Source organism: Equus asinus, chromosome 19 (genome assembly GCF_041296235.1).
Source record: "Equus asinus isolate D_3611 breed Donkey chromosome 19, EquAss-T2T_v2, whole genome shotgun sequence".
In the NCBI taxonomy this organism is placed as follows: domain Eukaryota; kingdom Metazoa; phylum Chordata; class Mammalia; order Perissodactyla; family Equidae; genus Equus; species Equus asinus.
The window spans coordinates 22,643,292-22,662,140 of NC_091808.1; the positions used below are offsets into that span (position 1 = coordinate 22,643,292).

The following is an 18,849-nucleotide window of genomic DNA, read 5'->3' on the forward strand; positions in this document are numbered from 1 at the left end:
TGACAGAAATGAAAATTCAAATGTGCTTAAACAAAATATAAATAGCTTATTGGCTCATTAACTTAGAAGTTCAGAAGCATGTTTATTGCATGGCTGGATGTAGGTGCCCAAATGACATCTTCAGGACTGAGTCTGTCCATTTCTGAGTTCGTTTTCTTTGGATTGTCTTCATTCGTAGGCACCCTCTTCTCCTATAGTGGAAGTTAACCACCAGTAGCTTCACACCTATATTCTACCATTTTAACAACCCCAAAAGGAATCACAATTATTAATTAGTTCTATAAAAATGATCAGGAATCATTTCCATTGGTCTAGTTTTGATTGTGAGTCCATGAACCAATCGCAAAGTCTAGAGTATTTCAATGCTCTGATTACCCGGACCCAAGTCAAAATCCCACCCTTGAGATCAACCACGCCCACAAATCATGGACTGAAAGTGGAGAAGAAATGGTTCTTTAGAGGAAAATCAAGGTGCTTTATCTCATCACAGGGGCATATATTAGAAAAAAAGGTGATCATTAATTGGTTAATTGGCTACTGGTTAATTGCTGTGTGGATTGGCCATCTAGGGCCAGTCTTGGATTAGTCGGTTCTTGGATCTGAAATATACAAATGGAAAGTTGTTAGCAGAATGGAATGATTGGGTGGCTATAGAGTAGGCTTTTTGTGATCTAAATGGCTCTGCTGCTTTCCCATTCTTCTGACTGAAGGTTGAGCCCTAATCATTGCTCCTCGTTCATTTTAGCCATGGGTTATGATGGAAGAGAATGACTAAGGCACTGGGCCAATCAAATGATGATGCAAAAGCACACACGAGGTTCCTCTCTAGTCTAGCTGAATAGTCAAACATGGTTCACCAAATTCCTGGGGTCAGCCTCAGGTATGAGGAGCAAGCCTGCTTATCCAAGATAGCATGGCAGCCTATTGACCCAGGGTGCTTTGTTGGTTTGTTTGCTTCTTGCGATGGTCTGAATGTTTCTGTTCCCCAAAGTTCAGATGTTGAAATCCTAATCCCCAATGTGATGGTATTAGGAGGTGGGGCCTTTGGGAAGAGATTAGGTCATGAGGGTGGAGGCCTAGTGAATGAGACCCAGGAGGGACCCCTAGCCCCTTCTGCCATGTGAGGACACAACAAGAAGTTGGCAGTCTGCAATCCAGAAGAGAGCCTTTGCCAGAATATGACTGTGTTGGCACCCTGATCTTAGACTTCCAGTCTCCAGAACTGTGAGAAATAAATTCTTTTGTTTATAAGCAATCCATTCTGTTGCATTTTGTTATAGCAACCTGAATGGACTAGACATTGGTTTACTTATCTTTGAAGAAAATTAAATTATACAGACCTGGTATTTGCCAACAGGCAGTATGTGTGGATAGCCTATAGTCCTACTCACTGACCAAAGGAGCAGATATACTCAGTTTCTCATTTCTACAAAATAAAAAATTTTTATTCATTAATTTGAAACAATTTAGAATGAATTCATTTCTCCTCTTCACCAGCTATAAAAATTCAATTTAATTCAATCCAAGTCAAGCCTCATCTCCTTTATAAATCCTTTCTTGATCACTCTGCCTACATCAATTTCCTTCCACTTCCTTTTTTTCTATCTTCTTTTCCTCCAATAATAATAATAATTTGTTACTCATTGAGGAATTAACATGTGCCAGGCATTTTGCCAAATGTTTTCATAGATTATCTCATTTAATCCACTCAACAAGGCAGGCGACTGAAGATGATGCTGGTTTTGCAAAAGCACAGAGAGGCTAAGAAACTTTGTCCAATGTCGTATAATTAGTGATCGATCATATACCACTAGTCTGTACCATTTATCTATGGCACATAGTATGCACTCAATAAATTGTTGTCACTGTTATCATTATTACATCGCAATATTAGGTTCACATAAAAATGTCCTGTATTTCCTTCTTCGCACAACACAGAGCCCACAACTTGTGAAGCATGTGTAACATTTAATGTGTTACTGAATTGTGGGGCCTAGAATTGGCCACCCCAAGATATGTCTCTTTGGCATGAGGATTATTTGGGGCTGGTTACTTTTAATAAAAACTGCAGACAAGAAAGGAGCTCTGAGAAGCAGAGTTTACTTACCCTTTGTTAAGAAACATTTACATTTGTAAGGGAAATCTCCATCTGTAAAGTTGTCTTCCTCTCTACCAGGAAGAAGGGGGATGACCTTATCACTAGAAACTCCTATCAATACAGAATGCAAGGACTTAAATCTGCATAATAATCTTATTCCTGTTTATTGTGCTTGTCTGGTAACCTCCTGTAACTGACTCCCCCCACCCCCAACATCCTCCTTTGTCTTCAGCAGGGTATGATATTTAAGGTGGCGGTTTCAGCCATTTTGGTGAGTTGCTCAGCTTGCCTGAGCCTCTCCCATGTATACATGTTATAAAGCTTTGTTTAATTTTCTCCTGCTATTCTGTGTCATGAGTTTTTTAACTCATTCTCCGGCCAGAAGAACCCAGAGAGGGTAGAGGTAATGTCTTCCTCCCCCACAGAATCTAATCTATCAATTAGACCAGAAGTAGAAACATGCTGAGTATTACCATCTCTATTAGCAGGAATAGTAAACACTTTTTTCAAATTTAAGAAGCAGAAGTCTTTTGTTATTTCTTCAGTTTCATAAATGTACCAATGATTTTAACTATTGTTTATTTTTTACAGTGGTACCAGGTGAAAAATATAGGATGGAGTCTCTGGAGAAAATTCTCAGATTCTCACCAGATTTATTTTATTTCCAACTTTATTGAGATATGATTGACATATAACATTGTGTAAATTTAGGGTGTACAATGTAATGATTTGATACATGTATATATGGCAAAATTAGATTAATTTTATTTTTATCATAATATTTTCCAGCTATTTTTAAACTGCCTCATGAAATGAGTGTTATTTTATCATTTAGAATGGAGCTAAAATTAAAATTGAAGTGTATTAGGAGAACATTGACTACATTTAACGCATTAGAAAAATCCTTCAAGTTTTGTCAGTTTTGAAAACACACCCCATTCTCTAGTGGACATTGCGTACCTGGAGAAAGTTCCCAGGTTACAGGTAACACAGTTATGGCAATTGAGAATTTTACAACCAAGACATTTGAGTCATGTTTAATATATATGGTAGACAAATTTCTAAAATGGCCCCCCAAGATTTCCTACTCTAATATGATGAGCTATCAAGCCATGATTTAGTTACATTATATGGCAAAAGGGATTTTGCGGCTGTAATTAAGTTACTAAACAATTGACTTTGAGTTAATCAAAAAGCATCTTATCTGGGAGGGCCTGATCAATCACATGAGTCCTTTAAAAGAGAGAGCTTTCTCAGGTGAGTGGCAGAAGAAATCAGAGAGATTTGAAGCACAAGGATTCAACACGTCCTTGCTGGCTTGAAGTTGAAGGGGGCCACATCCAAAGACCAGAGAGACGCTTCTAGTTTCTGAGAACAAGCCCTGGCAACCACCACCAGGAACTGAATTCTGCCAACAATCTGACTGAGACTGGAAGCAGATTCTTCTCCGGAGCCTCCAGAAAGGATCCCTGCCCCAGCCTGAGGTCGAGTTTGTGAGACCCTAATCAGAGAGTCCAGCTGAGCCCACTTGACTTCTGATCTGTTGAACTGTGAGAGAATAAATACATGTTATTTTAAGCTGCTAAGTCTGTGGCAATTTGTTGCACAGCAATAGAAAACTAACAGAGATTTCTTTTTATTGGTTGACCCATATGAAATTGCCAATATTCACCGTCTTGAACTATAAAAATAATGATTTTATTTGGTCCAATCTAATGTTATTTGGATGTGTTCAATCTAATATTATTTGGTTGATGGGTTCTTATAGCCTTGACATCTTAGGAAGACAGCAAAAACAAATGTTCACGGAATTTACTCCCTCCCTTGTCCTTTATTCCCCAAAATGCACACACCAAAAAAAGTATTTATGTTGATCATTTCTTCAGTGTTACACCAGAGAAAAATGTCTGTTACGTCTAACCATGTTGTTTCTAACTGTTGCTATTACCAACTGTGAGCCATATTATAGCTTGTGTCTGTTCTCAAATGTGATCTTAAAGTATTTGAGGTCAGAAACCATATCTTTATTTCCAGTACAATTTTTTTTTACATAGTACTCTCTTAATAAATGAACACTGCAATGCTCAGGTTTACAATGATGGCCCTTTGAAAATGCAAGGAGTCTATGATTCAGTTATGTCAAGTCATAAGGGGGATTTTGTTCTTGCATGACCACTGGAGAGAAAAGATGTTTTACAGTTTAGACTATAGATGGAGATTTTTATTTTTTTTTAAGATTTTATTTTTTGTTTTTCCTTTTTCTCCCCAAAGCCCCCCCCCCGACCCCCGCCCAGTACATCGTTGTGTATTCTTCGTTGTGGGTCCTTTTAGTTGTGGCATCTGGGACGCTGCCTCAGTGTGGTTTGATGAGCAGTGCCATGTCCACGCCCAGGATTCGAACCAATGAAACACTGGGCCGCCTGCAGCAGAGCGTGCGAACTTAACCACTCGGCCACGGGGCCAGCCCCTAGATGGAGATTTTTAAATGTTTTTCTTCAAAGTAGAAGAGCAGTTGAGGCGCAAAGTAAGTTCCCATGCACAGAAAGAGGACTCCAAGAGCTGACGATTGAGCTGAGAATTCAACAAGCCATCCTTTCAAAACAGCTCATGAAAGCATTCGAGAACAAAAAAGGGCAGAGGAATCTTCCTTGGCATGAAGAATCCAGCAATTGTCTTACCTTGATGAAACATAATATTTTTCTTTACTCTTTACACATGTAGACCAAAAGATGCAAAAGGTGAACTCAATGCAAGTAGGCGCAACATTTGGATTCCATGGAGTTTTGAGACAGAGTAAAGACCAAACAGCTCCTCCTAGTTGTCACTGAGGGTGTGGCATTTAGTATCAAATCAGAAAATGCACTTCTGGTGAAGCCTAACCCTAAGATGGAATGAAGAAATTACTCATGTGTCATGACCATTGTTGCCTCAAGGACTGTAAATCGGTGTTGTTCCTTCCATCCAGACAAAAAGAAGCTGTAGGTAAATTATAAATTATGGCCAATTCACTAGAATCCATCTGCTTAGAAAATTCTCAGGACCATGCTTCCAAATTAATACTCTACACTTTGTTCATGAGTTTCCTTTTACAAATTTTACGATCGGCCAAGTAATTCTACCAAGATGACTTACAGTGTTGTTTAAGGAGTAACACACAAGAACGATTCTCAGAACTAGCAAACGAATGCTAATAAGACACTTCATACATGAAGAGTCTTTTTTTAATCTCCTTAGAAAATAGATATGGTTCTCACCACCGTAATTTGTAAAATTTAATTTCGAATGGTCCCCTTCTTCTCTAACCCATTTTAAATGTTCCTCATTCTTTTCTATTAGGATGAGCAGAGGCATGCTGGGTAGTTTTACTATATTCTATTAACTAATACAATAGAAAAAAAGAACTCTGAAGGAGTTGACATCATTACATGTTCAGTAGCTCTTACAGAATAGTGGAATTGAAAGAGAACTCGGAAGTCACCCAATACAATACAAGCATGAATGAGTCTCCTTCAAGTGCCATCACCAAGTACGGCTTTTGTTTGACTCCGGCAGCCCATTCCAATCTTGCAGAGCTCTTCCCATTAGGAAGTTAAGTTGAAATAAAATCTACCTCCCTATAATTTCTATCTATCGTCATGAAAGTCAAACAGTGCTTAAGATTGTAGTTGTTTTGCTCTCATCTTGCTAGTTATTATTCAATTATAATTCCTTATCTAGTCACTGTGAAAACTCTGCTAACATACGCATTCTATCAAACTACATCCTACATTGTACATCGATATAAATTTCCATGGAAGCAATTCGCACAAGTAAGATTCAATTTCCAAATGGCACAGTCTTAAACATTGACTCAGAAGCCATTTCATTTGTCAAATCCATTCAAAAGCACTTCTGAAGTTTATTCTAAAACACTCACATGAATTCAGATTGTGAAAATGAGTTATAGCTTCTTTGAAGTCAAGCGCTTTTTTAATTCCTCCAAATAGAAATGTTAAAACTAAAATGTCAAAGTAAGCAATAGTAATACTAACATAATTAATATTAAAGATAAATGTTAAACACATGCATACATTTCTTTGCAAAGATCATCTGCAAATGAAGAACCAAGAATGGTTTCATTATAGACCAATCTACTTGAAAAGTATATTAAATTGTTTTACATTCCATATTAGCATTTCCTAAGATTGAAAAAAATTCACCAAAGTTTATTTTTAAAGAATGTAGCCAGTGATGATCATGACTGTAGATTTAGAAAGGGAACATCTTTACCCTGTTCCTGATGATCTCCCATAAGCACAGACCTGGGAACATTCTTTGACTTTTTCCCACTTTGTCTTTCCTTGGGAGAAGTAAAGTGACTTACGGAATTTGTAAATTTGCAAAGAATAACCAGACAAGCCAGCTCAACTCTGCAGGCTTCCTTTTCTTCCTTAGTAACGGAGCCTGTTCACTGAGATCTTCATTGCTTCTCTGTTCCTCCATAGAGTTGGCCTTGCTGGAGCAGGTACGTGCCCCGTGTGGGTCACTCCAGTCCAGTGGGGCCAGCAACAGGCAAATGAGACTCCCTAACTCTGGGCGCAGTTGGCAGACCTACCTTCCTCCTTGATCTTAGCCCCCATCAGTCATCTATTTAGAACTCGGGTAGGGAAGAAATGGCTGTTTTACGAGCTGCACTTCCACTTCTAGGCACCCCAAAAGCAGGACATCATGAAGTAGAATAACAAAGGTCCTTTGATTACTTCAACAGAGGGAAGAAACAAAGTTTTTAGTCTTGCTAGAGGTAAAGCTTTAACTCTTTACCTTTTCTCTTACTCAGAACACAAGCAAGTTTAGCATATAAACCCATATTCCTTGCTAAGATGTATAATCCAATATTCTAGATACATGCAAAATATATGAATGAATACTTAGCAAGTGAAAATGTGTCATTATCTTCTATTCAGGCATTTTTGAAAGTGAAGTTAAAAAATTGTAATTTACAAAAGCTGTTTTATAATCATGTAATATTTTAGACCAAGAAATAAGAAATAATCTAATTCAATGCACTCATTTTACAAATAAGGAAACTGAGGCACAGAGAGATTTAAGCATAACCAGGGTCACATAGATATAGCTTGGCAAAGCAGCGACTTAGTGTCAATTATATAAAAATGCTAATTGATAAAAATCATGAAACCAAAAGTCATAAATGCTACTCTGTAACCACCCTTACGCATCTTTGCAATATAGTAATGATGTAGGCAGATATAATTTTATCCAGTTTTTACCAAAAAAATGACTGAGTTATAAAAATAAGTACTTTTCCTGCAATCATAAGGCAAATCAAGAATAAAATTAATAGGGGCCGGCTCCGTGGCCGAGTGGTTAAGTTCGCGTGCTCCGCTGCGGCGGTCCAGGGTTCGGATCCTGGGCGCCGACATGGCACCGCTCGTCAGGCCACGTTGAGGCGGCATCCCACATCCCACAACTAGAAGGATCGGCAACTAAGATATACAACTGTGTACAGGAGGGGTTTGGGGAGATAAAGCAGAAAAAAAAAAAAGATTGGCAACAGTTGGAAAAAAAAAACGAATAAAATTAATAAACAACCTAGCTTCTATCAGTGCTTCTGATATCAGATAACACATATTTAGCATGTGACCAGTAATTACACACTGAGATGTTACAAAATATTGGGTTAATTTTCAACTCAAAAGCATTTTCCTCTTAGAATAACAAGGAACCTTAGGCTAGACTGTGCTACCAGAGATTCTTAATCATATTCCTGGGTAGCTAAAAATGAAAATAGTGAAAGCAAGAATTATATAAATTATATACAACAATTGGCCTTCTGAGACAGTTCTTTTGTGTTGTCAATGTTAACGACATCTTATAACTCGAGTTTTGGACAGTGTGCAGCAAGCTCTCTCATCACACCAAAACTGAGCAAGCTTTCCACAGCATCTTCATTTTTGTCCTGAACAATAAACAGTGCCCCCATTTTCACTCAGATTGTTTTATGCATGGCGAGGTCATTTGAACCTTATGGTCTGCCCTCACATCAGCAACTCTGGCAGGAGAACTTTCTTTGAATTTTGCTGCTTAGGCAAGACTCCACTATTGAAGCAATAGATGAGAAAGCATAAAAATGAATCATGAAAGCCAACATGTCATTTGGGAGAGTGGGAAAAAAGAATACAGTCACAAATCAAAACAGATTGGGGGTCTGAAATCTGTGGTTGAGCAAACCCATCTATGTGGCTATGAAAACGGACTTACGCCAGAAAGTATCACCTCTGGCTTGTAGAAGCTTCGTCATCTAACCTCCCAACAAGAACTAATTGAAGTTTTGTCATTGTGTTCAACTCAGCGATCCATGCTTGGGAGAAGAATACAAAAGAAACGTAAGGATGATCTTGCCTTTAGGGGGTTTATACTTTAGCTGGGGATAGAAGCCAAACAGCTGAAACAACCAGACTACAATTTCAATGTAAAATCTCTTAAACAAATTCCACTCAGCCCACTCGCCACATTAACCTGTGCTCTGCTTTCCTTCCGTAAAACATACTAGTGAAGCCCAAGGTATGCTCAAAGCCGTGTCCCACCCAACATGCCAACACTCTTCTGCTCCTATTACTTGAGTTATATGTTTACCGGGGGTCAGTTATTGGTTATCAAACTGCTTATTCCATTTGTACTTGTTTTTATAATCATGCAATTTAGTTAAATGTTTTTTAAACCTTTGAAATAGACGTGTGAAAGGAGAGCATTTTATATAAAAACCCATTTGAATTACTTTGGAAAGACACGATAGAGTTGAGATATTTAAAATATTGCTTTTGAATTGAGTATGAAACAACTAAAAAGATTAGAGGAAATATTACAATAATCTGGAAGGACGCTTCACTGAGAAGGTATACACCAGGGGTCAGTAAACTGTTTTCCTAAAGGGACAAAGAGGAAATATTTTCAGTTTTGTGGTCCATCTGGTCTCTCTTACTACACAACTCTACCATTGTTGCAAGAAAGCAGCCATAGACAACTTGTAAAAAGAAGGGCATGGCGGTATTCCAGTCAAATTTCATTTGTGAATACAAAAATTTGAATTTCATATAATTGTCTCATCATAAAATATTATTCTTTTGACTTTTTCAACCACTTAAAAGTCAAAAAACAATTCCTAGTTCATAGGCCACACAAAAACAAAAGGTGGACTAGATTTGGCCCTAGGCTTGCCGATCTCTGGGTTAGGTTAGGTACCTTTGAAAAAAGGCAGAGGACTTTGGAATTGCTGCATTGAAAGGCATGTGTATTTTGTTTTTAGTGCCTATTTAATTTTATTTAACGTAATATATCTGTGGTATGATTTAGAATATTTTTAGTAGATATCCATTAGATCATCAGCACATTCTGGAAATAATCCCTGCTCCTCCCTTCTGATTTCTGATCTAGTGTCTATAGTCTCTTTGCGGCTCAAACATCTCCTTGATCAGAACATGTTGAAATAACTGGAGTCTAGGAATAAGCCTCTTTCTTTTCTCCCCAAGTAGCTGAAATAATTCTTATATGCCAGAGACTGCTTGTGGGGCTTGCAAGTGGAATTCTCCCATTTGTCCTGGCCTCTCATTGTCCTTCCAACTTGGAAAGTTACTGAAGTAGAGAAAACCACAAAATCTATCTCCAGTACTAGAATAATTAAGAAAATTCAGTTTAAATCAATTGTCCTGATGGTTCTTTTTTCTTCTTATTTGCTTTTTTCTCATTTTATTTTTATCAAAAGATAAATAATACTCCAGGTTTATAATGAAAAGCAGCTGTTCTTGCCCCATTCTTCTCACTCTATTTCCACCATCACCCCACTTACTCCCTACACACACTTTCCTTTCTCTTATCTTCCCAATTCCATCATAATTTTTAGTAAAATTAATATTCAGAGTTTCTTTCTGCTACTCTATTTTTCAATTTCTGAGTTACTTCTTGCTCTCTGAATGCTCATAAACACATAGATTACTACTCGTTTTATTTATGCAGTATCCTCTCTCTATAGTCACTGATTTTGAGGTTTTCTTTTTCATTTTCTTCTATTCCTTTAATTGTCTTGTATTCCACTTTTTTGTTTTGTTTCCTATAAGGCTATTTGATCTTTCCTCATGTTAGAGACTTTCCTCAAATGTTTGTGACCTTTGGCCGTCCATTTTTATTTAGAATTAAGGCACCAAAGATCTGATTGGAAACTGTGCACGTGGTGGAGCTTCTTGACTGACTGGCATCACTGTAGGTGATTGAGTTGGGATCTGGCTGTTGCACTGTATCCACAACAGATGCTCTCCAAAGAGACTAAGTCCAGAGAGAAATTCTCTAACGTGCCACATGTAAACTTTTGCTCATTCCTCCTGTTTTCAGCACTGTTCTTCACCTCTACCACCCTTCCTGCCACTGTGTTTAGGATTTTTCTGGTTCCATCTATCCAGACAGTAAAATTCCTGCTTCCTGCTTGGACAAGGTGAGGGAGGGTTGGGTCAGCCCTTGGCTGGGTAAAACAGGGGAGGGAATCAAGAGTGTGTCTAGTTGCTCCTTATATGGAGACTTACAACGCTTCTCTGCCCTATTTTTCTTCCTTACCTTCAGAGGCAGCTGGTGCCTCCAATTATTGAGCTTTCAAGTTTCTTGAATTTAAAGGTACTTGCTTCTTATTGGTCTTCACTCATTTATTCTGTGACCTCAGCTATCTCTTCTCCATCTGCTTTCCTTCTTCCAAAATTTTGTTGCTATCGCTTTTCTGCTGTCTTCTTCTTTCTTGTTCTCTTTATTTGTGTGGGTTTTTACTGTTTTTGTCTTGAACTATCATGTTAGTGTGGTTTCAGAAGGGTGTAGAGGAAATGCTGTGCTTTATCTATCATGTTTTGGTAATGTGCATTTTTAGTGTTACCAAAATGTCCTTTGAAAAGAATGCAGCAATTTACACCTCTAAAGTCTATGCACGTGTATATCTTTTTTCAATGGACACACTTGCCAATAGTATGCAAATCAAATTTTTTCACCCGTGCCAATTCACTACTAAATTGTACGTTCCTTGAGTAAGGCCTGCATCTTGCCTCTCTTTGTTTCCTACAATGTTTGGCACAGAAACATCTGCAGGAAAGAGCACGGACCAAAAGGTCAACCATTCCAGCCCTTCGACTGACCAGGAGTTGGCCTTTGGGCATGTTATGTCATGCCTCTAGAGCTCTGAATTTTAACCTGAATTCATCGCTCTTCTTCGTATTAATACTAAACGTGCTTTTATTAGTAAAGCACAGCAAAGTGGGTGGTTTAAACAACAGATATTTGTTGTCTCATAGTTCTGGAGGATAGAAGTCAGAGATAAAGCTGTCAGCAGGGTTGGTTCCTTCTGAGAGCTGTGAGGGAAGGCTCTGTTCCAGGCCTCTCTCAGCTTCTGGTGCGTTGATGACAATCTTTGGTATTCCTTGGCTTGTAGATGCCTCACCCTGATCTCTGCCTTCATTTCACATGGGATTCTCCCCATGTGAGTGTCCTTCTTAAGTGTCCCCTTTTTATAAGGACACCAGTCATATTGGATTAGGGCCCACCTTAATGACCACATTTTAACTTGATTATCTATATAAAGACCTTATTTCCAAATAAGGTCACTTTCTGAGCTACTAGTGGTTATGACTTCAACATATGGATTTTGGGGGATACAATTCAACCCTTAACAGTGCTCTCAGCAGGTGCTCAAAAATATTTGACAGATGAACTGAATTTATTATTTATATGTAAATAGTAAAATATCAGGAGAGTTTAGCATAGAAGCCAAAATTCTGCGTGTGTACTTGGAGAGAGGAAAAGACAGAAAACTGAAGTAGGATTGCAAACATCAGCGTAAAGCTGGCAAACAAAGCCCATGCAGTAGCCAGGAATGGGGCAGTTCAACAACTGGGCATCTAAGGAAGGCAGCGACAGGCCCCATATATTGGTTAATGTGAAAACCGGGCTGCCGTCCCAAAGATGATCAATAATGCAGAGGCTTAAAGAACAAAAGAGTGTGTTTCTTTGCCACGTAACGGTCTCAACATGAATGGTGCAGGTCAGTGATAAAGCTCTGCTCTTCCTGATGATTCAGGTCCCAAGTCTTTTCCAAGACATTCTCATCATCTCCATGGTAAAAGCTGGATGTCTTTCATGACTGCACTTCAGCCGATGGGAAGGAACAAAAGAACCAGGAGGAGGCACGCCCAATGAATTAAGCCCCAGACCCAGAGCAGAAGGTCTCACATTTCATTGGTGACAACTATTTTCACTAGGACAACTAACTGCAAGGGAGGCTATAAAATGTAGTCTAGTTGTGCACAATGGGACTAACTGTGCAAGAAGAAAATGGATCTGGGAGACAACCAGCAGTGTCCACCATACTTCTTAAGGAACTTCAAACAGTAGAAGTAAAAAAGGCTTCCTGGTAGGAATGAACTCAGTGCCTACCATCAAAGAGTTCGCCAAGCTACTGGAAGAAAAAAATCAATGTAAAACTTTCAATGAGCTATAATAATAAGCCAGTCTATGTGGACAAGAATATAAGTGTAATCAAATGAGAAGAAAAATATCTATTGGGCCAGAATAATCAGGGAAAGCCTATAATTATTATTATTGCCACTTATAATCATCGTCTTCCTGTTGGTTTTCTCACTTGCACACGGAGATAACCATCATCACCAGTAACAACTTCACACAGAACACAATTTATATCACCTTATTTACATGCTAATGATATTAAATAATAATGGAGCCCATAATTATCTACCGATTAGCTTAATAACCATTTGATTCAACACCTAGAGAAGATATAGTTATAGCATTTGTTTCCCGTCAATTTGAGCTTAAACTTTCCTCCAATTTCAGTCTTTGACATCATGTTCCAAGAGAAATAAAATTTGTTTTCAAAGAGCAGACTGATGGAAAAGGATATAACGTCTTACAAGCTAAAAGAGAATATTGAAACAATAGTCAAAAAAATATGGAATACAAAACTGTCAAGAGTATAAAAGAGACACAAAACTGACTGACTAGAGATACATACGAGAACTCCAAGTTGTATTGGAAGTAAGATTTCAGAGAAGGATAATGTTTTTTCAAGTTATTGATTAGAATATTTAAAATCTCTGAAAACTGAAGGGGATACCCACTTCCATCTAAGATAGAATAACAGGAAACAAACTTACCATCTCACCTGAAACAACCGAAAATTAAAAAACAAAAATGAGAGAGAGAAACTTCCAGAAAAAGTATATGAAACCATGGTTTTCAAGACACTGGATATCCGGCAACAGGGGACAGAAATCCCTGAGAGACAAAACAAATCAGATAAGAAAAAATTGATAAACCATACTTAATCAAAATTGAAAATTTTGCACTTCAAAAGACATCATTGAGAGAAAAAGACAAATTACACAATGGGAGAAAATATTTTCAAAGCATATATCTGATAAACAACTTGTATCTAGAATATATAAAGAGTTCTCAAAACTCAATACAAAGAAAACAAATACTCCACGGAAAAATGAGCAAAAGATTTGAATAGCCACTTCACAAAAGAAGATATACAAATGGCAAATAAGCACATGAAAAGATGCTCAACATCACTAGTCAGTAAGGAAATGACAATTAAAATCACTAAGAGAAGTTCTTATACTCCTATTAAAATGGACAAAATTTAAAAAACCCATCATACTTAGTGTTGACAAGGATGTAAAGAAATTGGAATCCTCATACGTTGCTGGTGGGAATGTAAAATGATACGACTAGTTTGGAAAACCATTTGACATTTTCTTAAAACGTTAAAAAATACACCCACATATGATCCAGCCATTCCATTCCTAGATATTTATCCGAATGCAAAGGAAACATAGGGCCAGCCTGGTGGTGCAGCAGTTAAGTTTGCATGTTCCGCTTCAGTGGCCCGGGGTTCGCTGGTTCGGATCCCGGGTGTGGACGCGGCACTGCTTGGCAAGCCATACTGTGGCAGGCATCCCACTTATACAGTAGAGGAAGATGGGCAGGATATTAGCTCAGGGTCAGTCTTACTCAGCAAAAAGAGGAGGGATTGGCAGCAGATGTTAGCTCAGAGCTAATCTTCCTCAAAAAAAAAAAAAAAGGAAACATATGTCCATACAAAGACTTGTATGTAAATATTTCTTGTACTTTCGTTCCTAGTCACCAAAAGCTGGAAGCTACTCACATGTCCCTCAGCAGACGAATGGATGACCATATTGTGGTATATCTATTCAACCGAATACTACTCATAACAAAAACAATCAAGTACTGATACAAGCGACAGCATAGATGAATCTCAAAATAGTTATATTGAGTGGAAAAGACAAACACAAATGAATATATACTGTATGGCTTCATTTATATAAAATTCTAGAAAATGCATAGTGACAGAAAACAGATTAGTGGTTGCCTGAGGCTACATCAGCAAGGCAGGACGGTGAGAGTGACAAGGGGCACAAGGAAACTTTTGAAGGTGATGGATATGTTCATGACTTAACAGTGGTAATAATTTCTTGGGAGTATACACATGTCAACATTAATTACATTGTATAGTTTAAGCATGTGCAGTTTATTATATGTCAATTATATCTTATTTTAGAGAAAACAATATGCTCATGTTTTTAAATTTTTAAAAATTCTCTAATCATAGCTCTTTCCAAATGATCTATTAATATTTGGGAATAACTAGAATCACAATTTGCTGAAATATTGAAGTCGATTATCTAAGTTGTAACTTTAAGCCATTTTAATTAGTCTATAATTAAAAACCAAATCTGAAAAAGCAAAGACAATAAAAAAACAAAGATTTTTCACCAGTAAAGGAAAATATCCTCTAATTTGATATATTGTATGCCTAAATCGAAAAACTCAGTTCCTCAGAGAGGTTAAAACGTTTCAGAAAAAAACTTCACGTTCTAATTATAATTCCATACTATGTTTACCTTGTATTGTTCTTCTAAACTGAAATGAATTTATAATTTTGGTCTGTAAATATTTGTATTATTTTGCTTTAAAATTTAATTGGACAAAGAAGATGGGAAGATTAATTGAATGTGTAAGTTGGTAAAGTATCAGTAATGTTTCAGGAATTTTGTATAAACTGACAAAAATGTGACCACTTTGCAGTAAAAAATAGAGGATAAATTATCAAGCAGCTTAAGACGAGCTGCAACTGATCACACATAACTAACAAAGACATTATAGCTACTTTCAGTTTCCAAATTAACCCCCAATAAATGGATTCTGTAGCTTTTAAAAGATGAGTAAAGTAAGTTGAAAAATCAACAGGACATTGCGAGAAGTTTCAAAGCATGTCATAAACAGCTGTGTTCCTAAATATCACATTGTATTCTAAGATTAAAAATATGACAAATTATTGCTTGTTTTTCAAGGAGAGTCTCTGAAAAGAGTAAATAATTACTAATCCATCAAGTCTGTCCAAGAATTTTCATTTCTACATAAGGAATTTATCTACTCTAAATATTGGTAAGACCTGGGAATTTACTGCATGCAGAAGCAGAGCAGATCTGAGTAAACTTTCCTTGACTTTACAAGCTCTCAGCTAAGTTATTTCAGTATCTAAAATAAATTGAAACGCAAAACTCGCGTTTTTATACATACGAAAAATGTGTAAAAATCCTTCGCTTTTACTTATACATTTGTAGATTTATGAGGGACTTTTTTTTTTTTAAAGATTGGCACCTAAGCTAACATCTGTTGCCAATCTTCTTCTTTTTTCTTCTTCTTCTTCTCCCCAAAGCCCCCCAGTACCTAGTTGTATATTCTGGTTGTAGGTCCTTCTAGTTCTGCTATGTGGGACACCGCCTTGGCATGGCCTGATCAGTGCCCAGGATCCGAACCGGTGAAACCCTGGGCCCCCTAAGCGGAGCACGTGGACTTAACCACTGGGCCCTGGGCCGGCCCCCATGAGGGACTTTTAAAGATAGATTTCTGTCTCTGATGTGATAGGGCTCCTGATCCCAACATCTTTGCAGAAACCAAATTACCCGGTGGGCAAATCAAATTATTTCCAAGCAAGTTAAGAAGGTAAAACAAATACTATATAGTACTTAAAAATAAAATGCTGGCTTCTTTTCTGTGTCATTTTATGAGCACTAGGCCATTTGCTCCTACCATCAGAGCATTTTATTCTGGGAAAGATATAGTATTTGAGGGGCACACATTCAGGTGAAAGTGACAGAGAGCTCATTAAAGACTTGACATACAAGGAGAAATCACTGAGTAATATTAGTTGCTAAGTTTGGAAAAGAATTTGTGTGTCCTAAATCTATTTCACTTCAGTTTCCAACTTAACCCATGGCTTATGCGAGCTGGTCATGTCATGGTCAGAGCCTGTTAGAATCTGGATCGTCAGGTGTTCAGCAGGAAATAGAGTTCAAATAATTTCCATAGACAGGCTTCGGTGAAGGCACTGTTCAAGAGGTGTGGGCACAACCAAAGGATAAAGGGATGTTTATGCTCCCAGGGTCCAGCAAGGTAGGAAGTGTTCTCTCTCCTGGGCTGCTATCTTGGGGAGGGAGCCCATGAGAGCTGGCGCCTCAGAAAGCAGCCTGGCAGGAGCTATCATTCCAGAGCAGTGTTCTTCCCTATTTGTCTTTAGTTATTATCCCCGTTCTCAAGAAATACTAAATCTAATCTAAATTCAACCTAATGAGCTAAATTAACAACTAAGGAATAAGATTTTATCAGGTAGGGTTGAATTGGGGTTTTTTCACTCCTCCTTTCCCCAACCAAGAACCAATTTTCATCCCCTTGGGGGCAATATTGCCCCCATTGAGAACACACATTCTAGAGGGAGGCAGCTGCCAGAAGCAGGCTTTGGAAGACGCACTTTGACCTCTTTGTCCTCTTGCCCTCCAGCAAGCAGAGGACCCTGCCAGACAGTCCAAGGGCTCAGCCCCAGAGCGCAGAACAAGGCAGAGAAGGGCAGAGCTGGAAGATCTGGAGAACAAAAAAAGTAAGCAGCAGAGAATTTGTCCAAATCTGTTAAAACTCACACGAGGCAAAATCTCCTTGGGGGAATCCTTGCATGTCTTGGGGAAGAGTATGAATTTTGTGTCAGGAAGACCCTGATTTAAATCGCAGCTTTGTCCCCTTCTCACGGCACGAGCTTAAGGACCCTCTTTAAACTCTCTGAGCCTCAGAGAGTAAAACGGGGCTATTAATTTCTATTGCTGGTAGCTGCTTTGAGGATAAACTAAATAACATATGCAGGGCACTTCATAATGTAACAAGCTGGATAAATAATCACTAAATGTGACTGTGAGAGCGTTTATCATCTGCCCTTCTTTCCTTTCACTCCTAAGTCCCAGGCACTTACCCAAGGGTGCATAGTGTCCAGTGCTGGGCTTACAGAGTAAACAAGACAGACTGCCCCACCAGTGGAAAGTCAGAGGGAACACTCTTCCACGTGTCACTCAAATGCGCAAACACAATCAGGCTGTTTGAAGGAAACTGCTATACAAAAGAATGGACCTGGATACAACAGATGACAACTGGAAGCATATCTGGTAGCAGACTTCTGTGTGACATCTTCTGAATAAGTTAGTCCCATGTCGAAGAAGTCATCCATTAAATCCTCTAGCCAACTGCTTTGCTCATACTTTCATTCCAGAGGGAGATCATTAAGTGATACCATAATCCTGCAAGGCTGGTGAGTCAGAAAACGTCATTCTAGTTAGTTTTCTAAGCCTTGTACCCTCGCCTGTACAAGACAGAGGATGAGAGTATTTACCTCAGAGGGTTGTTGCTGCTTGAATGAAAAAATGCGTATAAAACACTTAGTACCAAGTCTAGCTCAGAGAAAGTGCTTCATAAAATCTAACTATTTAGACGTATTTCTCTTTAGGTACTGAAATCTTTGTCACCTTGTGCACCTACTTAAGCTTGCCTTAGTTTTTCATGTTTAACATAGCAATGATTTTAAATATCTATCCCATCTTGATAAAATTTTCATAGCTAATGAGATTATATATAAAATTATCTAGATAATAGTTCAGCATAAATGTAGAGATTATATTTATACTTTCATTTTTATAGTTCTATTGAACTAAATATGAATATCCAGTTGAATATAATATGTTAATTTATTATAACTAATTGCTCTATCTAAAGGTCGAAAGAGTGTCTAGTGACCACCTGTAACACCATAGTCTATTGTAGACATAAAAGTTTACTTAAGAGATAATGTTTATGGTTATTTTTAAGCATTTGACACACCCTTCATGATTAGCTGCTTAGGAGATACTAAAAGTATGTGAATGTAAAAAGGATAGAAAATCATTTAAGTACTGGAAATCTTCTAAGTTTTTAAAAACTTTTTTTCAGCCTTTCAAAACAAACCTTTAAAGCCACCAATGTAAAATAAAGCAAAATTGGAAAAAGAAGCAACACACAAAAGTTAAAATTTTCCAAGAAAACGCTACCTATTTGGGAAAGCTGAAACGTTCTATAACACAGTTTTGGTGAAGTGTTCCAGCCACATAGTATTTAGTTCCGTTTTACTGGATGAGTTCGACTTCTTTGCAAAGCCTTTTGGGACTTACATCACTCTAATGAGAAAAGAATACTCCTGTTAAAAAACAAAGGGCAGAGATTAAAGCTCTTAAAAGTGCTGATTAAATAATAAAGTAACTTAAATATAAACAAAATGCTTATTAAGTGAAAACTGGCTAGACTTCAAGGCATAAATTAAAGCCCTATCA

At 37.8% G+C, this 18,849-nt stretch overlaps 1 long non-coding RNA gene across 1 annotated transcript; it reads right to left on the reverse strand.

Moving 5' to 3' along the window:
* Positions 1 to 2,762: 2,762 nt before the first annotated feature.
* On the reverse strand, positions 2,763 to 18,716 carry LOC123278405 (uncharacterized). Its single transcript, XR_006515765.2, has 4 exons — positions 18,571 to 18,716; positions 17,466 to 17,795; positions 13,294 to 13,414; positions 2,763 to 3,646 (listed from the first exon to the last, which is right to left on the reverse strand). It is a non-coding gene; the product is annotated as an uncharacterized lncRNA (long non-coding RNA).
* Between the last annotated feature and the right edge of the window lie 133 nt (positions 18,717 to 18,849).